Source organism: Chanodichthys erythropterus, chromosome 9, assembly GCF_024489055.1.
Source record: "Chanodichthys erythropterus isolate Z2021 chromosome 9, ASM2448905v1, whole genome shotgun sequence".
NCBI classification, from domain to species: Eukaryota; Metazoa; Chordata; class Actinopteri; order Cypriniformes; family Xenocyprididae; genus Chanodichthys; species Chanodichthys erythropterus.
The window spans coordinates 35,828,980-35,838,706 of NC_090229.1; positions in this window are offsets into that span (position 1 = coordinate 35,828,980).

Below are 9,727 nucleotides of genomic sequence, written 5' to 3' on the forward strand. Positions count from 1 at the left end.
GGAAATCTTCTTCGGTTCATTTCTTCTGTTCAATGAATCTGTCGAGGTCAGATGTCCTCGAGTAAAAACATGAATACACTGAAGAACCTCTTTACAGTAGAAATTGAAGTTGTAATTCTAATTGAAGCTGAACAGATTGGTTCGCAAACCGATCATACAACACCTTAGGTTGGAAGGCTGGATTTAGCCAGAGCATAACCTGATTATCTTGAAGTCCCCATCTGAGACATTGCAGGCTCACCAAGGTTTTGGTTGATATTATAGCCAAGAGAAAATCATAGAAAGACTCTTAATATCCACTTGTTCAAGTGGCTCATACGGTGCTGAGCGTAGGCTGTTAAGCACCATCTGCAGATACCACTGGGTATACGCTACACATGCTGGTGGATTAAGATGCACTGCTCCCTTAAAGAAAAGCCACCATTAATCTATTCACACAAATTGATAACACCATCATTGGTCAGGCTCACGGATAACAAATCAATGCAGGATTCCCAATATGGCGTGGTCTCGTTGTCCCTCCTTATTTATAACCCTGGCAGCAGGGTCTTCCAAATACGTCGGCCCATGGGACTTAGCTGGATGATGATTGGGCTCTGGCCAGGGTGGTCTTCAATGGTTGCTAAGGTGTGTGTGTGCTTGTTACAGCACTGCTATGCAGTTGATGTTCTGTGCATCTCCATGCCCCTATAACAATTTATGGCACGGGTCTCTCTTTTTAATGTAAGTCTATGAATATTTTATCATTTGCCAGGTTAAAATTAAATGCAAAGTTTAATATCTTGCTAACCCCAAGTACTGTATGAACAATATGAAAGTGAAGCTTTCCTTAGTAAACATCATTAAAACATCATAATCTAAATACTGTAACCATGCAGCATGTATGGGTTCCAGCTGCAGTGGATCATGGCAATACCAAAGCTAAGCACCACAAAGCATTTCAAACGGCCCACAGACATTTTTTTTCAGATCCTCAGAACATCCTCACCATTCAACATGTGTTTAACTCTGTGGAAGCACATGGAACACATTTGCTGTTCGGGTCTTAAGTTAAGCATTCACACAAGGTCTGTCTGATTAACTGTATGAAATATACAATGCATATCTGAGTGCACTATATGGGTAAATCATACAAGCCTGTTTGTCATCCGCGCAGTCAAAGTGAGACTCTTGAATGTACAATATGTTCATAATTGCTGATAATGTCATCTCAAAGCATTGGTCTTTGAACTCAATAATTTAGCATTTGTATAACACCCTGGGTTTGACTTTGAGGTGGAGAGGCAACAGCTGAGGCTAAAACTTTAACCTCAGTGCAAATGCAGCAATGGTTCTTTGGTCAAAATCACCTCAAATGAATTGCTCTTTACAAGAAACTGCGGGTTAGGGAGGGTTGCCATTTTAACAGCTACTTGTATCAGTGCATGTTATGTGGGGGCTGACAGTATAGGGTCCCGGTCAGATACAATAAGCTGGCATTGTATATCTAGAAATTTCTGGAAGACTTGAGTATACATGGAGCCTTACCTTGGAGGGAGGAGGAACCAGAGGACAATAGCTTTGTTCCAAAACCTAATGAGTTGCCTTTTCAATTGTCTACATAAGGACCTCCCTTTAAAGCAGGGGTGTCCAGTCCTGCTTCTAGAGGGCAACTTTCCTGCAGAGTTTAGCTCGCATATAACTGTAAGTTGTAATTGTAAGTTTCTAGTGATCATAACAACCCTAATTTGCTGGTTCAGGGGTGTTTAATTAGGGCTAGAGATAAACTCTGCTTGAAGGTGGCTCTCTAAAAGCGGAATTGGACACCCATGCTTCAGAGAGGCTGATTTATACTTCAGCGTCGGGCTTACGCCGGAGCCTCTGCGGCGTAGGCTATGCGTCCGTTTTCATTTATACTTCTGCGTTGTTGTCCGCGTCGACGTGCATGCAGACCACTAGGAGGCAGTGTCCGCGGTCATGTTGAGTATCAAAACAAAAGCCGAAGAAGAAGCAGCTCGTCATGTACGTTGTCAGAGAAGCTTACAAACAGAAACGGCAGAGAAGCGGCAAATAGGTAATGACTTTTGTTGCAGTTTGACTGTATGTGTCCTCTGAAAAGGAGTGTTTTTCATTCATAGTGAAGTTGAAAGTGCCAGTTTTTTGACCCAAGGGAGGGGTTCTAGCAGACCAATCAGAGCGCTTGCGGGCTTGAAGAGGTGCACGTCAGGCTACGTCGTATGCTACGTGTGCTACGCACAGCCTACGCCGTAGCTACGGCGTACACTCGACGCAGAAGTATAAATCAGCCTTAACTCAGGGGTGTCCAGTCCTGCTCCTGGAAAGATGACATCATACAAAGTTAAGCTCTAACCTGCTCAAACTTACCTGTCTGAAGTTTTCTGGTAGGTCCTGAAGACCTTGATTAGATGTTTCAGGGGTGATTAATTAGGATTGGAGCTAAACTCTGCAGGACAGTGGCCCTCCAGAAGCTGGACTGGACACCCCTTCCCTAATTGAAATGGAACCTCATATGTGACTGTTTTGAAACATTATGCACAATAGTTTGAAATTAACATGTTGCTAAGCTAAAAACTGTGAAATAAGGGGGAAAAAATCAATTAAAACAGGCCTATCCATAGGCGTATTTTGCGGTTGGGATGGGTGGGAACAACTTTTTGCAAGGGTTGATATTGTCCCCACCACTTTTTGAAACATCTTGTGGCACATATGTATCTAATACAAAAGAAACAGCTCTAATTTATTAGCAATTTGTACGTTTGTTTTAAATAAGAGATGATCTGACGCTGGGATGTGTTGTTTTTGAAATCATGCTGAGTGCTTGTTGGCACTGTTATCAGTGGCGCAACAGTGCTCTATTTCAATCTAGGGTATCGCTTAATGCTGTCGCGGAGACTCTATCCGTTCCGGTGAAATCACAAAACAAAAAGCACACAAACTCTCAACTATTAATCTACAATCACTGATTAACATATTTGGTTTTAATGAGGAAAAAATTAAATAAACAAGTGGGGGGACTAGGACCCAGAACCTCTGGCACACATAACAAAAAATCTACCACCAGACTATTAGGCCATATGTGTATATATATATATATATATATATATATATATATATATATATATATGAAGAGTTTGGTTCCAAAACGCGATAAACGCCATTTTAAAAAAAATTGAGTGTCCGCCAAAATCAGTATTGTATCTGGTCGGTATTGAAAAGTCATTTATCAATTTTGCGCAAAATGTGATATCCGTCATGTTATTCTGTCATGTTTTCTCCCTTTCTTTCCAAAACGCGACAAACGCCAGTCTCCTTTTTCTGCAGAACGTGATATATCCGCTCAACCAATCACAGCGCACCATTCCACCCACTGTAAACATTGAAGGGTTTTTTTAAAAAGCCGTTTTAATACCAATGTAATCGGCAAATGTGTTTATTTAACCGTGCGATGGCGCCAGATACTCGTTAATCGGTGATGACAAATAATTTATAACATTAACAAGATGATCCGTTGAATTCATTTTGGGAGCAACGGCTGAATGTATTTTTAGTAAAATGCCTGTATATAAAATAAATATTGGCAAATTTTAGTCTCAGTCATATATGTGAATTAACTTGCTTTGTTGTGTATTTTCAATTTGAAAAATAACTTTTATGTTGATGGATTAATTGTATTTTGGAAAAAAAAGGTCATGGATTTATTGCATTTTGGGGAAAAAATAATAAGTTTTTATAATAAACTTTTTAAAATCAAAATGTAGATTTGAATTTTTAGTGTTTTTATAACCAAAAGATGCTATGTGAAAGTTTGAAACAGAAAATAGTGGTTTTCATCTTGCCACTTTCTTGGTAAAGAAAACACCTTTTTACTCAAATTAATCAAAATGGAGTTATTGTGTTTTGGAACCAAACTCTTCATATATATATATATATGAAGTTGATCTATGTATTTATTCACTAATTTAAATACTCTCTAGACTAACAACTAACACAAGTTCTATGTCATGCATGTTATGCATTTTGTGCATTTATTATTGTAGATTTCATTATACACACACCTGTCCCTCTGACTATTTAAAACAAAGTTACTCCACTGGGCCTATCACATACTAATATTGTGTAAAATGAATTGTCTATTTGTTAATTGCATTGAACTGTTTTTTTTTTTTATTATTGTTGTTGTTGTTGTTTTTTCATTGAATTTGAACGCACTCATGCATTCTTGTTTTTTAAAAATGCAAGAAACAGAAAACGGTATCTTAAAAATGTGATGATGAGAAAGCAGTGAGACTAATGCAACAGTGCATTGAAAAACAATTACAAAACAGTGCAGTGGAATGCAAAAACACGCAAACCAGCACTTAAAATGCTGTCTAACAAGGGAGCTCACAGCTTTTGGAACAGAGCTAGCAGTTGAGGTCTGGAAAAGGGCCGTCCAGTGTGTGTGGCATAGGTGAACAGACAGCTGGGAAGTGAGCAGTACACACACCCTAGAAGGAACTTTGGAGAGCGAGCACACACAGGTCACAAGCCCCATAAAGCTGCAATAAAAAAGAAGGCTTTGTGTTATTGGAGGTTTATATAAACTCTGCTCAGACGTTTAATGATTGACCATTCCATGGGACCTCTGCATATCCTGGTAGTATTGGAAACGAAACGCAATAGCAACAGCGGTCCCACTTTATATTAAGTGGCCTTAACTACTATGTACTTGCATCAAAAAATAAGTACAGTGTACTTACTGGGTTCATATTGAATTGCAAAACACATTTTGCAGCTATTGAGGTGGATACGGGTAAGGTTAGGGACAGGTGTGGTGGTATGGGTAGGGTTAAGGGTAGGGGTAAGGTGTAAGGTGTAAGGGATGGGTCAACAGTGTAATTATAAATGTAATTACAGAAAATTAATTACAGATGTAATTACATGCAGTTGTTTTTAAAATATAAGTACAATGTAAAAACATGTATGTACACAATAAGTCCATTGTATCAAATGATTAATTTAAATGTAAGTGCATAGTAGTTAAGGCCACTTAATATAAAGTGGGACCGCAACAGCTCTTACCCACTCACACAATCTCGGTCAGATGACAGTCACAAATTTTTGCATAGGCCAAAGACAGATGTCTTTGTCTTTTCAGGGACAAACACCTGCCACTAAACACCCATACATCTATTTCCCTTTAAAACACAGGCTGTTGACTTCTGCTTTGCTTCACAAAGACTTCGTCCTCCATGCCTATATGCCCACTCCCTCCTTTATCAGCATAAGGAAATTCTGCAGGCACCAGTGAAGACAGAAACCCTCTAATCCATGGAGATGAAAAAAAGAGAAAACCACACAATGTCACGAGCCGGAGCTAAGAGGGAGAAGATCCCTCTCTGAACAAAGGGACCGTGGGATTATCTTTGCATACCGATTTTCATACTCAGCTTTTAGTCTCTAACTGCTCCCACGGTCTTGCTCACCTTTTCATGACCAATTGAGAATGATTTTTGCTGAGAAAATACTGGATATGACTATTATGTTATTACCTACAACTACTTGAAGCTTAAAAAGATGAGAGACTGTGGAACACAAACGGTGAATTATTAAAGAATATCCTGACCACTTTTTCCAATTTAAAGGAACACTCCACTTGTTTTGAAAATAGGTTCATTTTCAAACTCCCCTAGAGTTAAACAGTTGAGTTTTACCGTTTTTGATCCATTCATCCGATCTCCGGGTCTGGCGGTACCACTTTTAGCATAGCTTAGCATAGTTCATTGAATCTGATTAGACTGTTAGCATCTCGCTCAAAAATGACCGAAGAGTTTTGATATTTTTCCTATTTAAAACTTGACTCTTCTGTAGTTAAATCGTGTACTAAGACCGACGGAAAATAAAAAGTTGTGACGCTGCGTATTTGTTATCACAACATTTTTTCTTTTGTGAAATCATCTTCAATAATTAATGTGGTTCAGATAACATAATATTTTGAGTTTCTGTTGATTAAGGCAATCACCTTTATTGTATTAACTCACATTTTTAATTTCAATGAACTCAAAATTTTAATTTTAAAATTTTAAGTTAAACCAACAATTTTTTTTTTTTTACAGTGAACTTGTACTTCAAATCTTAAAACACACATATATATATAGTACAGTTATATATATATATAATAAATTAGTTACCATTATAAAAAAAATACATACCATACATTCTTGTCACTACACTTAACCATTTTAAAGACAACATAAGTAATTATGAAATTATATTAAAGTTTACTATTTCACAAGGGGTTGTTAAGCTTTTCAGTCGATTAAATTGCTTAAATTTCAGTCTGCTCTTCACACAAAGCTATCATGTGAATTCAAAAGACTTATAAGGTACATACTGTGCAAAAGTCATATGGACTTTGGCCAGACCCCAAATTTTATTGTTGGAAAATTACATATTTTAAAAGATAATATCTATTTTTTGAGACAATAAAGGGATAAAGAACAGAATATGGGGGTTACATAATAAATGATAAAGGTGTTTTGTTCATGGGCGGTGTTGTTAGGATTTGGATGAGGTAACTTGTGCCAAAGCAACGTTGGTTGGAACCACCTCCACTTGTGATAAAGCTCATGCACCTGTCAACACCGCATTGTGCTTTCCGTCAGCCTTTCTGTGTCTTTCCGGCATGTTTGTCTGTGTCTTTGTTTGGGATAGATTAAGCAGCTCAATGAGTGTGTGAGTGAGTTGGGGGTTACTAGTTTCAGCTAATGTTTGAGGACAAATTTGTCACCAAGAGTGAGCTACAATGGGGACATTTTGTATCATAACCATTTGGAAAATATATAAAAGGTTTAAAATACATATATTTTTTTAATTCTAAAATGCAAAAAGTTTTTCAAGGGGTAAGGTTTTGCTCATTGTAAAATCTAATTAGTTAGACTTAAAAAAAAAAAAAGAAGCATGCAAACCGATTACCTTAAAAAAACTAAGTGAAATAGCAATAGTATGTTGTACTGACAAATGCTTAGTTAGTATAGTTCACTATACATGAGAGTTATAGTACTAAAAATGAACTGTAGAGAGTACTTGATCATTTACTTTAAATAATATGTAATTGTTACTGTTGTTGTGTTTTGCATGCTGAATGTTAAAGTCTGTATGTGACTCAAGCATGGTCAATTGCAAGATACTGTCACAAATATAGAACCCACTTAAAAGTTTTTAGCCTTTAATATATATAATTATATGTAAAATTATATATAATAAAAACAAATGTTTCAGTTGAATTGACCATTAAACATTTAAGATGACTTTGGGTGAATGCAAACATAGAAAAACAGCTGAAGTGGAGGAAATGAGTAAAATGTCTATTAATGTCTATTACTCATTTTTTTTTTTTTTTTTTTGTTTGACAAAATGGTACTCAAACTAATCAAATAATCTTACCTTGGGTTTTCTGAGTAAAAAAGGCATTGTATGTGAATAGTACAGATTAGTAGAGTTTTACAATTAAGTAAAGACATTAAGTAAAGTTAACTAAAAAGTGTTAGTTGAAATCAATTTGGATAAAAACTATTGGATTTTACAGTGTTTAAGGGTATTTATGATTAATTAATTAATTATTCAGTTATATTAATTAATAAACATGTTTATGTCCACATTTAGATAAGTAACATTTAGTGTGAAAGTAGAAAAGGGAGAAAGAAATAGAAAGAAAAACATAAATCATTTATTGTACATTTCAAATGACACCAGCGTGATCTCACACTTCAGACAGGCTTTTGTACATCACACTATAGTGTGCAGGGTGTGGGCTGCTGGATTCAATTTTAGCATGAGGAAAATGACAGGGGAGGCTTTTACACCAATTCCCCCGACAGAATATTTTTAAAACTGGGAGGATGACAAAAATGAAAAGCTTTAGATGTTTTCTGAACAAGCATATAGCTGGCTGTAAGCCAAGTCTGAACAGCTCTGGATACTTTTGACAGCAAAGTCAGTTATGTGAATAAGAATTGGCAACAGTGAGTTTTTGTTGAATAGGCTTTAATGTGCTGTGGCCTGTCTAGTATTTAGATAAATAGTGCAACGTCTGGCAAAACAGTTGTTTGGGGTGGTAAATCTTCAGTGTAGGTATTTTTCATTTTGCTAAGAAACAAAAATGTATTTTCAAAAAAGTTCATAATGTGTACCATATGGGACATTTAGCAATTTCTCAGTGTAATGCAAATCAATTTAAGATGCATATTACATTACTTTTATCAAAAACCACTCGCGAAAGTAAATAAAAAAAATGCAGACTATTCCCTTGCTCTCTAACCAAAGAGGCGGAGATATGAAGTAAACATGCATCAATATCATGAACACATCAACACCAAAAAATGAAAACTGTACCCATGGGATTTCTCAGTGTATAATTCTACTCTCCAAGCTATGTTGTTATCTTCTCTTGCAGGACTACATTTTCCTGTGCTGAGATATGATCCTCCTCTCGTGACCTAAAAGGATCCCAGTGATGCTGATGTTAAGCACATACCATGTGCCGAAATTATGAGCTAGTGAGATTAATTTCCAACTCAACGCAACCTTATCGTCCAGTCTTCCAGCTGGTATTACAAACCTTATAATGGGGGAGAAAATAATCAACTTCAAAATCAACCTGAATTCAATAAGGTGTGCCGCTTCACATGTGCAATCTGCAACTTTTTAATTATTTTGCATGCAAACAGGATGCCTTAAAGGGTTAGTTCACCCTAAAATGAAAATGTTGTCATTAATCACCCTCATGCCGTTCTACACCTGTAAGACCTTCATTCATCTTCGGAACACAAATTAAGATATTTTTGATAAAATCCAATAGCTCAGTGTTATTAAATATTATTAAATATTATAAAGCGATGAGAATACTTTTTGTGCGCCAAAAAAAAAAAAAAAAAAAATAAATAAAAATAACGACTTTTCAACAATATCTAGTGATGGCCGATTTCAAAACACAGCTTCAAAGCTTTACAAATCTTTTGTTTCAAATCAGTTGTTCGGAGCGCCAAAGTCACGTGATTTCAGCAGTTTGCCGTTTTGATACACGTTCCGAATCACTGATGTGTTTAACAATAAAGTTCTGCCAGTGACTGGAAATGGGCACGTTGTTTGGTCTCTGTCTTTGGTCTCATACTACTCTGCTGTGATGCAATTCTCTGTTCCGTGACCCACTTGTCTTTTTCTTTTGACAGTTGAACAAACAATATGGTGCTGGGTGTGAACATATGAACAGATTTGTGCTCAGATTTAACAGACAGTAAATTGTTAGTGCCAAAGGATCAACTATCTTTTGTTAACAAAGAATTAAACCTGAGGGCAGGGTGGTGCCAGATGATTTTGCTGATTTTGAAATGGTACGACTGTAAAAACACACGTGTTTTCATTCTCCTGACTCATTTGTGCTCTCCAGTTGGACTTAAAAACACCTGACAAGACAACAGACTCAAATCACTGCAAGGTTGTAATGTTTAGTTTGGTTTCTGTTTCGTTTTCATGGACTTATAGTTTTTAACTCTGGGTATGTTTAAACGATGTACTAAAAACAAAAAAGGTTTTTCCTTTGTGTTTTTCACGTACAGACGACAACGGATATGTGAAAACGATTAAAACTGCTGTATTATGCTGCCAGGCCAGTAGATGGCAATGACACTTTGTAAAGAAACTACACGCCTAAAGACTGAACACATAATATGCATGTGTATGCTGTCAC